Source organism: Schistocerca piceifrons, chromosome 11, assembly GCF_021461385.2.
Source record: "Schistocerca piceifrons isolate TAMUIC-IGC-003096 chromosome 11, iqSchPice1.1, whole genome shotgun sequence".
Classification (NCBI taxonomy): Eukaryota; Metazoa; Arthropoda; class Insecta; order Orthoptera; family Acrididae; genus Schistocerca; species Schistocerca piceifrons.
The window spans coordinates 144272989-144289872 of record NC_060148.1 but is presented as its reverse complement, the minus strand read 5'-3'; positions in this window follow the sequence as shown (position 1 = coordinate 144289872).

Here is a 16884-nt window from a genome sequence, read left to right as displayed (position 1 = left end):
ATGTAAGAGAACCTTACATTATGTTCCCATGTCCTGGTATATCTTTCCTTCTTCTGTTGCCCTTGTGATTTATGATCTTCATTACGACCACAGCCTGAAAAATATATAATGTTCCATTACTGATTACTAATTTGCAATAAAATAGGTGAAAGTTAAACACATTATAATGATTCACCATTATTCGACACGAACTTGGTTCATCAGATCTTTCATCTGTGCTTGAAACATAGTTGTCTGTATCAATTTAGTGTAAGACACTCAAATTCTCTGTTTCTACGTCATACATGTCCTTTGTTTTATTTTCGTTGTCAGAAACATATTCTGAAATGTTCCATTAATTGACTATAGAACAATTTATTCTTATTATTTAATTTTTATATTAACTTATGAATAATAGGGTGGTTTAAAACTGACATATAATATAATATGTATGGTACTATTCATGAAAATATCATTACCTAATCTTTCCATACAACAAATTAATACAGCATTAAAATAAGCAATATTGAATACTGATTCATACACAGATGACTGATAAATGTCTTACCTTCCATTACCATGGATAATGCAGCACCAAATATCTCTATTCATGGTTTTTGGCCATTTTGAATCGTGTACAGTAACAGGGAGTGTTCTCGTACCAACTTTTTTCTCAGCAAACATGTGCTTCTCCTAGGAATGCAAACTGTTTGCCAAAAGACCTCAGCACTAATCAAGGCTGCAACTGGTACCACTTTTCCTGAGTTCTTCACATACGTGCCAACACATTACCGCTTAAATACTTCTTTTGTCACTTGTACCACCTTTTTTCTGAGTCCTTCATTTCACTCTGTTCCTTTAGCTCTTCTAATTCTCTAATCCTTGAAACTTCTTCTTGATCCACTCTCTTTTGTTACTCTTCCAGTGTCTGTTAGCTATTCTCCTTAATTCTGTATATTGTTCCATGATATTTCTGGTTTTTCTTTGTAAAAATCTCATTCTTGTCTATTCTTTTCCTCTACTGTTAATCGGCATCAAATGATAAAGATTGTAGTTTAGCAGTAGAGGAAAAGAATAATGCAAGTATTAGAAAACTACAAAAATAAATAAATATATTAATAAAAATAAAAAATAATAAAAAAAAGATTAGTTTTCACTTTCTCCATTATTGCCTCAGTTGTCCACAATTTTCTTGCGATTCCCTCTTCTTCACTTCATAGAGAGATGGCCTGCCACTTGATTCTTCATCACTCAGGCTTGTTTGACCATGCAAAAGTGTGCGGACTACCTAATCTCTGTGCCATATGATGGTAGGTTGTTGTTGTTCTCTTCCATCAAGTCAGCAGGGATAGTTGCAGCATTGTTCCCCTTCAAATGCAGGAAAGAAATTAGCATATAATAATTCCACTTTACCAGTGAACAGCAGTGTTTTGTTTTGGTTCCTTTGCCGTCTGCTATGATAGTATGGTGCTGGGATTTCAATGTGTAGTGGGACTGCAAACATGTATGTGCAAACAGACAAAAAATTAATTTTTGAAAATATAAGGTAATTGGGTGTATAAAAAATCTATTCTCCATGCAGTGGCAGGAGAACACACATATAAAAGATATTAAAGTTTGCAAGCTTTCAAGCCAGTGGCTACTTCTTCTGTCAGAAGTGGTCAAGGGGAAAAAAGAAGGGTGGAGGAAGAGGCCTGCTGAGTTTAAAGAAAAGACAGAGAGTTTGGAAAAGTCATTCAGAATCCCAGGTCAGGGGAGGTTTGCTGGACAGGATGAGAAGGATAGACTGATGGTTGGAGCTGCAATGGACCAGGTTTGAAAATCAGAGAGCTTAAAAATGAAAGATAGGGTAATACTGCTAAAATATCATGCAAGAATTAACAAGAACAGAAAGCTAAGTATATTATACTAGAGGTAGGGGGCAGGGAAAAAAATAGACAAGTCAGAAAATAAAAGGTACAAAATACTAATAGGACGTGAAGAAACGAGTACTGAGACTGAAGAAATGAATGTAAACAAGGGCCAGGTGGGTGGCCTTAATTTACATAAATGTCTCAGGTGCCAGCATATCTTCACAGTAACTATTACTTTCTTCACTCCATTTAAGTTTTCTACATCTTTCATCTTCTGGAGCGCTTACTTTTTGGTGCCCCCCTCCCATCTCTATTACATACAACACGCTTAGCTTTTCACTCTTATTAACTGATGCACAATGTTTTGGGAGTAATCTCTGTCTTGTGTATTTCCCTATTTTCCATCTTTGATCTGGTCTTGTGGAGCCCCAACAATCACTTTTTCCTTCTTGTCCCATTCAGTAAGACTCCCTTGATCCCAGGTTCTGGGCGATTTTTCCAAACTCTTTGTCTTTTCCTAAACCTCAGTGGTCCTTTCCCTTCACCTCTCTTGTTTTCTCTTCAACCCTTCTGCCAGAAGAAGGAGCCACTGGCTCTGAAACTTCCAAACTTTAATACCTTTTATATCCGTGTTCTGCTGCTGTGTGACGAGTAAATTTTTTATCTATCCAAAAAGTTAATTGAGTAACTTTACTTTTTTGATGTGATAATTCAAACTTTATGGCTATGCCTCATATTACATTGACATAACGTTTTGCTATATTTGTAAGGAATAACTTCTTTGACAGTGAGATGCAGAGCACTAACCTTTTTTCCTTCTTTCTGACAAGTGCACACAGTGAGAGATATGCTCTAAGTGCAAAATATGCTAAGAAACTGACATTTTTCTATCACTTGCTAATGTGCTGATTCCATTTTATGTCATTATTTTAAAAATTTCTTTGACTCTTTGTCCCCTGATGAATCTCCCTCCACCGAAATCTATTTTTTTATATTTGGAGTGGATGAAAAAAATCAGCCAACCAGTTGTACACAAGTCAGCTTCTATGTCGACAAGAGCCATGTGTTAATGAGGCCCTACACTTGGCATTTGATCTACTCCCCTGTAATACTACAGTGCTACAATCCTAAGTCATGGCTTGTGATTATTTGTGTTCTTTATTTTAAGATGGACGTTGGATATGACAAGAGCCATTTGGCTTTATCCAGTGTACTTAACCAGAATCTGATATAACAAGTGACTATACTTAGCATACAATCTTTTGGCTACAGTTGTTTCTTTGTCCTGTTTAAAATAGTTTTGTTGCCATTAACGTAATTATTAGGGTCCATTACATGTTCTGAATAAGACAGTTTTAAACCTTTATTTGCAATTGTTCAGTCGATATTTTTCAACCTCTCTGAGATTACTGTCACACAGTTGCTGAAATTGCAGCTATGCTTAAGATTCTATTTCCCTCTGAAGTGTGTGTGTGTGTGTGTGTGTGTGTGTGTGTGTGTGTGTGTGTGTGTGCGCGTGTGGGCGCGCGCGCGCGCACACGAGCTTTTATATGAGCAAAGACTGTAATAATGAGTGTCTGAGGTCGGATGCTAAGTAGCATGATATTGTTACAGATTTATTATCAGTGAAATAATGGCCGTCTGGAACTGGTCGAGAAGCACAGACAGTGCCAAATGGGAGCGAGCACTGTCGCTGGTCAAAAAGCAATTCATGCTGCGCTTGCTGTGCTGCGTGGGCATTGCCTCAAAGATTGAAGGCAGCCCTGGCAGGGTGAGTAAAATATATATCGTACAAAATGAAGATGATGAGGAGAGAGTTCTTGTACACCAGGGGCTGTACATCCCAGCTGAATAATTCGCATTACATAAAAAACAATAGTAATATTATGTATTTCAACCTTAATGCACAGAAATTTTATCATTATTGGTTTTCATCATTGTCAGATGAATTGATTAAACAGTTATTAAATTAATTTTTGAAGTATTTTATGATTTTTTGCTACGTCTGTTCTCCTCATTTCTGCCTTTTTTGTCAGGGTTTCCTTTTTCTCCCAGTCCACACTGTGTGATAGTAGCCCAATTTGACAATATATTTATTTGCCTTGGCTGCATATTTTTTCAAGGATGACAGTTTTTCATTAATTGAGCAATTGTCTTCAGATCATTAAAACCTTTTTTCAGTGAGTAACTTGTCAAATGCAGTACAAGCATATACTCATAGTATGTGCATTGACAAGTTACTGTGTTGAGGTTCTGATGATCTGGAGACAATTGCCCAGCCAATCAAAACTAGTTATCCTTGTACAAATTAATAATCAAAACAAATAAATTTTATATTGGAAATTAAGATCACATACTTCATAAACTTGACCGTGTCAAGTTTCATAAAACTTGATTTATCAGTTGTTCCATTATGGCATTTTAGTGTATATTTGTGACCAGCAGCTATCAGTTCACTAACTATAGATTGCATCTGTTGACAGGCATTGCCTATCACGCTTCTAGTGTCGTTGAGCTTATCCATACAGTTGAGGAATGTTTTACAAATTTATAGATTCCAAAAATTTTGTCTTATAATCAGTATTTTTGGTTCAAACATTTTTAACCTTATATTCATGGTTGATCCGTGGTCTAGAGGTAGCATCTTTGATCCATAAGCAAAACGTCCTGGGTTTGAATCCCGCCACTGCTTAAATTTTGATTAATAATTAGCATTGGCATAAGAAATCTCCCTCATTCTGCCAACAGCCTTGTCAAAGAGGGTGAAGGAACAGACAGAGGTTCAGGGCATTCTCTTCTCGTAGGGGTGGGAAACTGCCCCTAAAGGCGGAAGAGTCAGCAATGATCTACGGCATGAGGATGCAGAAGGCAATGGGAACCACAGCATTAAAGACATACAATGTGTATCCACAGGACATGTGGCCTGTAATTGAAGAACTGTCATGATGATCTCTCTATTGGCAAAAGATTATGGAATAGTCCCCCATTCAGATCTCTGGGAGGGGACTGCCGAAGGGGAGGTTAACATGAGAAAAAGATTGAATAATCAGCGTTCTACAAGTCGGGGCGTTGAATGTCAGAAGCTTGAACATGATACGGAATCTAGAAAATTTGAAATGGGAAATGCAAAGTTTCAATCTAGATATAGTAGGGTTCAGTGAAGTGAAGTGGAAAGAACACAAGGCTTTCTGGCCAGATGAGTATAGCGTAATATCACCACCAGCAGAAAATGGTATAACAGGTGTAGGATTTGTTATGAATAGGAAGGTAGGGCAGAGCGTATGTTATTCGAACAGTTCAGTGATAGGGTGGTTCTTATCAGAATCGACAGCAGACCAACACCAACTATGATAGTTCAGGTATACGTGCTGACATCGCAAGTGAAGAGGTAGAGAAAATGTAATGAGGATATTTAAAGGGTAATACAGTATGTAAAGGGGGATGAAAATCCAATAGTTATGGGGGCCTAGAATGCTATTGTAGGGGAAGGTGTAGAAGAAAAGGTTGCAGGAGAATATGGGCTAGGGACAAGGAATGAGAGAGGAGAAAGACTAATTGAGTTCTGTAACAAGTTTCAGCTAGTAACTGCAAATACTCTGTTCAAAAATCACAAGAGGAGGAGGCATACTTGGAAAAGACCAGGTGATAGGGGAAGATTTCAGTTAGATTACATCACGGTCAGACAGAGATTCCGAAATCAGAGACTGGATTGTAAGGTGTACCCAGGAGCAGATATAGACTCAGATCACAATATAGTAGTGATGAAGAGCAGGCTGAAGTTTAAGACATTAGTCAGGAAAAATCAATACACAAAGAAGTAGGATATGCAAGTATTAAGGAATGATGAGATATTGTTAAAGTTATCTAAGGATATACAGGGTGTTACAAAAAGGTACGGCCAAACTTTCAGGAAACATTCCTCACACACAAAGAAAGAAAATATGTTATGTGGACATGTGTCCGGAAACGCTTACTTTCCATGTTACAGCTCATTTTATTACTTCTCTTCAAATCACATTAATCATGGAATGGAAACACACAGCAACAGAACGTGCCAGCATATCTTCAAATACTTTGTTACAGGAAATGTTCAAAATGTCCTCCGTTAGCGAGGATACATGCATCCAATCTCCGTTGCATGGAATCCCTGATGCGCTGATGCAGCCCTGGAGAATGGCGTATTGTATCACAGCCGTCCACAATACGAGCACGAAGAGTCTCTACATTTGGTATCGGGGTTGCGTAGACAACAGCTTTCAAATGCCCCCATACATGAAAGTCAAGGGGGGATGAGGTCAGAAGAGTGTGGAGGCCATGGAATTGGTCTGCCTCTACCAATCCATCAGTCACCGAATCTGTTGTTGAGAAGCGTATGAACACGTCAACTGAAATGTGCAGGAGCTCCATCGTGCATGAACCACATGTTGTGCCGTACTTGTAAAGGCACATGTTCTAGCAGCACAGGTAGAGCATCCCGTATGAAATCATGATAACATGCTCCATTGAGCGTAGGTGGAAGAACAAACTAAAATGAGCTCAAACATGGAAATTAAGCGTTTCCGAACACATGTCCACATAACATCTTTTCTTTATTTGTGTGCGAGGAATATTTCCTGAAATTTTGGCCGTACCTTTTTGTAACACCCTGTAGATACAGCACTAAGGAATAGCTCAGTAGGCAGTACAGTTGAAGAGGAATGGACATCTCTAAAAACAGCCATCACAGAAGTTGGGAAGGAAAACGTAGGTACAAAGAAGGTAAATGCGAAGAAACCATGGGTAACAGAAGAAATAATTCAATTGATCGATGAAAGGAGAAGGACAAAAATGTTCCGGGAAACTCAGGAATAGAGAAATACGAGTCGCAGAGGAATGGAATAAATAGGAAGTGCAGGGAATCTGAGATGAAATGGCTGCAGGAAAAATGTGAAGAAATTGAAAAAGAAATGACTGTCAGACAGACAGACTCAGTGTACAGGAAAGTCAAAACAACCTTCGGTGACATTAAAAACAAGGATGATAACATTAAGAGTGCAATGGGAATTCCACTGTTAAATGCAGAGAAGAGAGCGGATAGGTGGAAAGAATACATTGAAAGCCTCTATGAGGGGGAAGATTTGACTGATGTGATTGAAGAAGAAACAGGAGTCGATTTAGAAGAGATAGGGGATCCAGTATTAGAATCAGAATTTAAAAGAGCTTTGGAGGGCTTAAAATTGAATAAGGCAGAAGGGATAGATAATATTCCATCAGAATTTCTAAAATCACTTGGGAAGTGGCAACAAAATGACTATTCACGTTGGTGTGTAATATATACAAGTCTGGTGACGTACTGTCTGACTTTCGGAAAAGCATCATCCACAAAATTCCGAAGACAAGCAAGAGCTGACAAGTGTGAAAATTATTGCACAATCAGCTTAACAGATCATGCATCCAAGTTGCTTACAAGAATAATATTCAGAAGAATGGAAAAGAAAGTTGGGGATGTGATAGATGACGATAGTTTGGCTTTAGGAAAGGTAAAGGCACGAGAGAGGCAACTCTGATGTTGTGGTTAATAATGGAAGCAAGACTAAAGAAAAATCAAGACATGTTCATAGAATTTGTAGACCTGGAAAAAGCTTTTGACAATGTAAAATTGTGCAAGGTGTTCGAAATTCTGAAAAAAGTAGAGGTAAGCTATAGGGAGAGACAGGTCATATACAATATGTACAACAATCAAGAGGGAATAATAACAGTGGACGACGAAGAACGAAGTGCTCATATTAAAAAGGTAAGTCAAGGATGTAGCCTTTCACCCCTACTGTTCAATCTGTAGAAGGAAGAAATGATGGAAATAAAAAAAGGTTCAGGAGTGGAATTAAAATTCAAGGTGAAAGGATATCAATGATACGATTCGCTGGTGACATTGCTATCTTGAGTGAAAGTGAAGAAGAATTACATGATCTGCTGAACGGAATGAATAGTCTAATGAGTACAGAGTATGGATTGAGAGAGTAAATTGAAGAAATGAATGTAATCAGAAGTAGTAGAAATGAGATCAGAGAGAAACTTTATGTCAAGATTGATGGTCATGAAGTAGATGGAGTAAAGGAATTCTACTACCTAGGCAGTAAAATAACCAATGATGGATGGAGCAAGAAGGACATCAAAAGCAGACTAGCAATGGCAAAAAGGGCATTCCTGGCATAGAGAATTCTACTAATATCAAATATCGGCCTTAATTTGAGGAAGAAATTTCTGAGAATGTACATCCGGAATACAGCATTGTATGGTGGTGAAACATGGACTGTGGGAAAACAGAAACAGATAAGAATCGAAGCATTTGAGATGTGGTGCTATAGACGAATGTTGAAAATTAGGTGGACTGATAAGGTAAGGAATGAGGAGGTTCTGTGCAGAATCGGAAAGGAAAGGTACATGTAGAACAACGCGGGAATTATATCAAAATGTTAGAATCAGTCACAATGAAGCTACAGTAGCCCATTACAAACAGTATTGAAAGGTGCTTAAAAATGTTATTATGAAGGCAAAGAGTATGTGGTATGCAAATAGAATAGCTAATTCACAGGATAAAATTAAAACCATATGGTCAGTTGTGAAGGAAGTGTCTGGTCAGCAGCACAAGGTCGACGATATAAAATCAGTTCGCAGTAAAAATATTTCTGTTACTGATAAATCAGATATATATACTGTATTTAACAATCATTTTCTGAGCATTGCTGGTGAATTAAATAAAAATTTAGTTTCTACAGGAAATCATACAACTCTCTTGGCAAATGCCTTTCCGAGATTGATGTCTGAAATACTCCTCTGTGATACAGACAAGATGGATATTGAGTCAATAATTAAATCACTGAAGGCTAAGGACTCTCATGGTTATGATGGAGTGTCTAGCAGAATATTAAAGTACTGTGCTACACATGTTAGCCCTGTATTTAGCCATATTTATAATTTTTCCTTTAGGAATGGTCAGTTTCCTGAGCGATTACAGTACTCCGTAGAAAAGCTGCTTTATAAAAAGGGAGAAAGGGATAATGTAGATAATTTTAGACCTATTTCTATGCCATCAGTGTTTGCAAAAGTTATTGAAAAGGCTATGTATGTAAGGATAATTAAATCACACGATTTGCTATCAAATGTACAGTTTGGCTTTAGAAGTCGTTTAACAACTGAAAATGCTATATTCTCTTTTCTCTGTGAGGTACTGGATGGGTTAAACAAAAGGTTTCGAACATTTGGCATATTTTTTTATTTAACTAAGGCATTTGATTGTGTCGATCACAAAATATTGCTCCAGAAGTTGGACCATTACGGAATACGGGGAGTAGCTCACAATTGGTTCACCTCTTACTTTAGCAACAGGCAGCAAAAGGTCATTATTCACATTGTTGAGAACGGCTGTGATGTGGGATCTGAGGGGGGTACTGTCAAGTGGGGGGTGCCCCAGGAATCAGTGTTGGGGCCACTCCTGTTCCTTATTTATATAAATGATATGCCCTCTAGTATTAAGGGTAACTAAAATATTTCTGTTTGCTTATGACACTAGCTTGGTAGTAAAGGATGTTGTGTGCAAAATTGGCTCGGTTTCAAATAGTGCAGTACATGACCTCAATTCATGGCTTGTAGAAAATAAACTAACGCTAAATCACAGTAAGACTCAGTTTTTACAGTTTCCAACACACAATTCAATAAAACCTACATTTTAATTTCACAGAACGGGCATATGATAAGTGAAACTGAACAGTTCATATTAGATAATAAGCTGTCGTGGAAGCCCATGTCCAGGATCTTGTTCAAAGACTTAATACTGCAATTTTTACTATTCAAACGGTATCAGAACTGAGTGATTGTCCAACACAAAAATTAGTCTACTTTGCTTATTTTCATTCACTATTGTTGTATGGTATTATATTTTGGGATAACTCTTCTCATTCTAAAAGGATATTTTTGGCTCAGAAACGGGCATTTCGGGCAGTAAGTGGTGTGAGTTCACGAACCTCTTGTTGACCTCTGTTCATGAGTCTGGGTATTTTGACATTGGCTTCTCAATATGTATATTCCTGATTGTCATTTCTTGTTACCAGTATTAGTTTATTCCCAAGAATAAGCAGCTTTCACTCAGTCAATACCTGGTAGAAATCAAACCTGTATTTGGATTGGACTTCCTTAACTCTTGTGCTAAAAGGTGTGCAGTATACTGCTGCATCCATTTACAATAAGCTGCCACTCGAATTCAAAAATCTTAGCAGTAACCCACGTGCTTTCAAATCGAAACTGAAGAGTTTCCTCATGGGTCACTCCTTCTATTCTGTCAAGGAGTTGCTTGAAAAATTAAGCTGAGTTTTATTGTATTGCTGATAGCGTTTACTTAAGCTTATGGACTGACTTTTTAAGGTTCATGAACATTTATTTTTATCTGTTATTACGTTTATGTTGTAATTTCATATACTTACATGTTCCATGACCTTGGAGACTTGCTCCTCAATTTGGTGCTACGGAACTTGACGAGTAAATAAATATAAAATAAAAACACTGATACCGGACAGTATGATAGGACATCTGTTAAGACATGAGGGGATGACTTCCATTGTACTAGAGGGAACTGTAGAGGGCAAAAACTGTAGAGGAAGACAGAGATTGGAATACATTCAGTAAATAATTGAGGATGCAGGTTGCAAGTGCTACTCTGAGATGAAGAGCTTAGCACAGGAGAGGAAAGAGGAATTCATGGTGGGCCACATCAAACCATTCAGAAGACTGATAAAAAAAATCATGGTTTAAGAGTTAGTAACTTATACTTTTATGTAATTAACTGTAGCCCTCAGTTCCAGCAGTCAGAGTGCAGACATGTCTAAGATATGAACACCTCTGCAGGACTTTTGACTGTGTTTTAGAGCAGGTAACAATTTTAGAAAACAAGTTAATTTCAATTTATTTTGCATTTCTACCATCTACATCTAAATCATTAATCTGCAATTTATAATTAAGTGCTCAGCAGAGGGATCATTGAACTACCTTCAAGCTTTTTTTTACCATTCCACTCTCTAACAGTGTGCAGGATAAACAAGTGCTTAAATCTGATTTCTCTTATTTCATTATGATGACCATTCCTCCCTGTGTAGGTGGGTGCCAACAAAACATTTTCAAACTCCGAGGAAAAAGTAGGTCATTGAAATTTCAAGAGAAAATCCTGATGCAACAAAAAATGCTTTAGTTTTAATGGCTACCACCACAGTTTGTGTATCATATCTGTGGCACATTCTATTAAACCTGCTTACTACATTTCTCTCTTGCTTCTGTGTACAATTTTTACTCCTCACACTTCCTCCCCTTACCATATTGATAATTTATTGATTCCTCAGTGTGTGTCGTATTAACTGAGCCCTTCCCTTAGTCAAGTTATGTCATAAATTTCTTTTTTTCCCAATTTGAACTGTGAATGTAGTGCAACTTACGGTGACAGTAACGTAGTGAACTGTTTGTTTGGTTGCAGCTGCTCTGCTAGAACTATTCCAGACTTCAACTTGGCCATTGTGTATAGTATATGCAGGGCCATCATTCATAAAAAAGCGTTTTTTTATGAATAAAGCAATATTATAATTCAAATGTGTGCTAAACATACATTAATACCCCAAAGGTCCATGACCTTACTTCTCAGTTTCATTACTTAATTTACACTTATCTTATATATCACAATTTTACTGACCTGTCCCAAAGGCCATCTTAATAATCGTTATTCACTTATGTAAGGCCATAATGCAATGGTGCAGATGAGCCATTTAACAGGCTGTGCACTCACACTCTGCTGAATTGCTAACAGGAGTAGTTACTGCTAACCACAGGTAATGTTGCAATACTTTTGAAAATGAATGTACGTATGGTACTGAGTCAAATCTACATCTACATCTATCTACTGCAAACTAGCATGAGGGGCATGGCAGATGGTACATCCCATTGTACCAGTTATTAGGGCTTCGTCCTGTTCCATTCATGTATAGAGCATTGGAAGAATGACTGTTTGAATGCCTCAGTGCATGCAGTAATTATTCTAATCTTACTCTCATGATCTCTATGTGAACAATAAATATGGGGTTTAAAGTCGGATCTTGAAACTTTGTTAACAGACTTTCTTGGGATAGTTTACACCTATCTTCAAGAATCTTCCAGTTCAGTTTCTTCAGTATCTCTATGACACTCTCCCATGGATTAAACAAACCTGTGACTATTCATGCTGCCGCTTGCTGTATACATTCAATATGTCCGAAAGAACAGACACCATATCAATATAAGTATGTAGTTCTGGCAACACCGGCCATGACCTTCTTCTTCTGTGTGGATGCACACATGTTCCCCGAACTCTTACGGGACTTGGTAAGAATGTCTTCCACGAGTAATGAGTGTGTTGGGATGGGACACTACGAATGTAGTGTGTGGACATACAAGGTGAGAATGTGGGACTTGCAGGAGGCGTGCATGAGATAGTCCCTGCAGTTGCACCATACTCTGTGCCCTCGGTGGCTCAGATGGATAGAGCGTCTGTCATGTAAGCAGGAGATCCCGGGGTCGAGTCCCGGTTGGGGCGCACATTTTCACCTGTCCCCATTGATATATATCAACGTCCGTCAGCAGCTGTAAGTGTTAATATAATTCTAATTAAATTGAAACAGGTAGATATTACAGTTTGTAGAGCACAGTAATGATGTAGAGAAGGAATGAGAATGTATTAAGAATAAATCATAACTCCGGCAAAGATGTAGTAGGGGAATCTAAAACACCCAGAAAGGAAGAGTGATACAATGGTGAATGTAGTCAATTGCTACAACATAAAGAGAGGAACAAGATTTAAATGCCTTCAACGAAATATGGTAATTAACTAGGCTGCATATACATAGTGAAAAAGAGGACAGAAACAGTAAGAATATGCAGAAAAAGAAAATAGAAGCCTTAAAAAGGAAGACAGAAAATAGAAAAGAGCATTATAATAGGACTGAGAGTGGAAACCTGCTGACAGCAAAGAGAAGGGCGGTGGACAGATGAAGAGAATATTTTAAAGAAATGGTGGAGGGTGATTGCACCGATGGGATGCAGCGGATATTCCATTCAGTAGAACCAAAAACAGAAGAGCCTGCTCTCACAGAAGTAAAAAAAGGTGGTGAGCTGTCAACAGGAGAAAAATCACAAATCTCTGGGAAATAATGGAATAATTGCAGAGTTGCTAAGGAGAGGAGGCATTACTTTACACAGACAGATATGTAAGAAAGATGACAAGGCATGTTGCTCTAACTACAGAGGGATTACTCTGTTGAATGTGGCATATAAGGTTTAATCCAGAATCTTGTATAACAGACTAGTATCATATGTGGAAGATATATTGGGTGATTATCAGTGCAGCTTTAGGCCTAATAGATCAGCAGTGGACCAGATATTTGCACTATGACAAATACAGAGAAAAGCATGCAAATACAATACAAAACTCGACGACATCTGTATGGACTTCAAGCAGGCCTTTGATAGTCTCCTTTGGGAAGAGATGTTACAAGATATGAAAGTGTTTGGCATTCCATCCAAATATATTTTAGTTATTAAGGCAACCTTGGCAGATTCCAAGGCAATGGTGACAGTGGATGGGGAATTAACTGACTGTATCAATATTGATAAAGTAGTCAGACAAGGTGATGGATGCCCTTTCCACAATGCTTTTCAGTTTGACGTTAGAAGCAATTATATGAAAACTGCAAATATCTGGGTACATAGATAGGTATGCGGACCATGCAGCTGGCTGTGTGTGATGACAACATTGTGTATATTAGTTGAGGAAGAATGTCATTGGAGAGAATAGTGGTGGAACTGAAAGAAACCAAACAGCATAGGAGACTGGTGAGTAATGAATCAAAGACTAAATATATGAAACTTCATAGAACTGGGTGACAATAAATTGAATAACTGAACAGTAGCAGGTTTCAGTTTTGAGCATGAAAATAATTTTGAACAAATAGGGGCTAACATTAATAAAGTATATTCCATATTCACTGAAATAAAAGCCTGTATTTTAAGTGGTAATAGATGTTATCATACATTTAAAAAGCTAATGAAATCTGAGATGGTAAGTCAACAGCTCAGAATGACTACATATATAAAGTTATGATGAGGCCAGTGGTTACATATGGATGTAATGCATGGACACTAACCAGCAGTGATGAACAGCAACTCAGGATATTTGCGTTATAGCAAGAACAAACACAATGTACAAAATATAGTGCTTCATACAGCAACACCTAAGATATAGGTTGTGCGAAGTGCTGAACACATTGACTGGACAACATTGATGCAGCGTAAAGAAGAGCCTGAGCACTTGTTTGGGATTACTGAAGTAATGATGTTTCCGTGGCAGCTCACCAGAGCGCACCACGGGAATGACCCAGATAGCCTCTATAAGCAAACCTGTGAACCGTATGGACATGCACTCTCTGAAATCGTGCACATTGTGAATGAAGGTACATCACTCCTCCCTTCTTGGGGATGGGAGAACCACATACATACATACATAAAAAACAGTAGCCTCAGAAAAATGCAAGATGCAGAAAAAAAGTACAGGTACCAAAAAAGCAGGGTACTTAAAAAGTGCTAATACCATGAGAAAGAAAAATGGTGATCTCGCAAGGCATGGAGATTACGAATTTCAGAAAACAGCAAGGATGGCACTGACATCCATTTCATCGCCTGACTATGGCGGCTGCTGCAGCACGTGGTGCGCAGGCACCGTCGAGTAGGTGCGGAAGTGACGGGGAGTCGAATTGGTGCACCAAACCCCCTCTCGTGAGAGGCCGTAGGGCAGGACCGGGGACGGCATCTCCGTAGTGACATCCTCGTCGAGGCCAGTGCCGGAGGCATCTGTGGGGGCATCGGTGACAGTGGCGACAGAAGACCCGGCAACGGAGGTGGCGGCAGCAGGTGCAGTGGGGGCTGCACCGGTGATGGTAGTCAAGGAGTGGGGCCGTAGGCAGGAACGCCAGATAGTGATCAGTCAGGTAGCCACCTCCTCTGCAGCGCAAATCGGACTGTTCGTGACACAGTAACAGACATCGGTGGCAGTGGGCTCTCCAGAAGAGGGCCCGCCGTGCTGGCTGCAACAGGTCGAAGTGACGGGGCATCCACCAATCAGGAGTGCAGACGTCGCACAGGTGCCGGCTGTGGTGATTCTCGACGATGGCAAGGAACCCGTTCAGTTGAAGGCCAGAGCTGAGAGATGCACATTCGCTCACGACCGTTGTGGAGCCGGGGATGCCAACTTATGTGATGTCAGATGCAGCTGTCGAAGGTATGTCCGTGGCTGGCATCTGTGTAGCAGCTCTGCCGAGCTCTTGTCCCCCCCCCACAGGAATGAAATGGTACGAACTCAAATAATGGTCTAAAGCAGATTCAGGAGACCTACCAGATACATACTTCCGCATCTTGAGTTTTAAATATCTAAACCGTGTGTTCAGCCTGTCTATTAGATTGAGGATGAAATGTCGGAGTTGCGAGATGGTGAACTCCACTAATCTGTCAAAGAGATGCAAATTCTCGAGAATCAAACTGGGTGCCTTTAGCAGTACTCACAGTATACGGAAGTCCCAGGAGGGCAAAAATCTTAGACGAGGCTGAAATAGTGGCTGCCGCAGATGTAGACAGACAGTGCGCCATGTAGGGAAACTCGGAATAGGTGCCCACTACAATGAGGCAATACTGATTTAGGAAAGGCCCAGTGAAATCGACATATAGATGCTCCCACGGGTGCTGTGATGTCGGCCAGGGAGGAAAAGACACCTGTGGGGCCACCTGTTGTCGAACGAAGTGAATGCAAGCGGCAACAAGCCCCATAATGTCCTCATCTGTGCCCAGCCAATACACGTGCCAGCGAGCCAAAGATTTATTGCGAGAGATCCCCCAATGACCGACATGCAGAAGCCGCACCACATTACGGTATAAAGGAGTGAAACTCACGACCTGGGGAGCAGCATCCTCTGTAGCTTACAAAAGAACCCAATCAAACAGAGAAAGGCAGTGCTGGAGGGAGGAGTAATTGATCCGAGGCACGGCCTGGGGGTTTTTCTGGTCAGATGTGCAGCACAAAAGAGAGGATCTGACTAACTACAGGATCTACAGTGATGGCCAATGCTATCGTGGCACTAGCGATGGGAAACTGTTGACAATATTCCAGTTCTCAACACCTGAACAGAAACAAAGCAACTCATCCTGATGGGTCTGCCCTGATGGGAAGGTGACGGCATGTTGCACCTTCGGCCAGTAACGGGTCTGATAGTGATAACGGGAGAGGAAGAGGGCCCACCACTGCAAATAATGTGCTGTCTTGTCTGGCACGACAGCCTGAGGATTAAAAAGAGCAACCAGTGTCTTGTGATCAGTGATTAAATGGAACTCAGCACCATATGAGAAGAACTGAAATTTCTTGAGGGCAAACACAATAGCTAAAGCCTCCTTTTCAATCTGAAAACCGCTGCTGAGCAGGAGTTAAAGTCTTAGAAATGTAAGCAAAGGGTCATTCAGACTCGCCCACATATTTATGCATCAACACTGTGCCCAGACCGTGCTAAGAGGCATCTGTAGTCTGCACGAGATGCTGACAAAGCCGAAAAGTGGCCAGACACAGGACACAGAGCAGATTGAAGCTTAGATTGAACCAAAGCTAATGCCTAGTCACAAGCTGGGGCCCAGAAAAAGACACATTTTTATGCAAAAGCACGTGCAAGGGCTGAGCAACAGTGGATGCGTTCAGTAAAAACTTATGGTAGCGCACAACTTTACCTAGGACTCGTCTGACCGTGACAGAATTAGTGAGGCTGAGAGATTGAGCCTCCAGTCAGCGATGGCAGCCCAAATACTTGTGATCGAGGGGACAATGGTGGTGTGTCAATTGTGAGTCTGCCTCTGGCCTCTCTCGTGATAAGCACGCTCGATCGAGTGCCTACTATAGATCTTTGCACTACACCTTTGCCAACCTGTGTGGCGGCAACAGCTTACGCCAGCACATTTCTCCCCACCTCCCCCT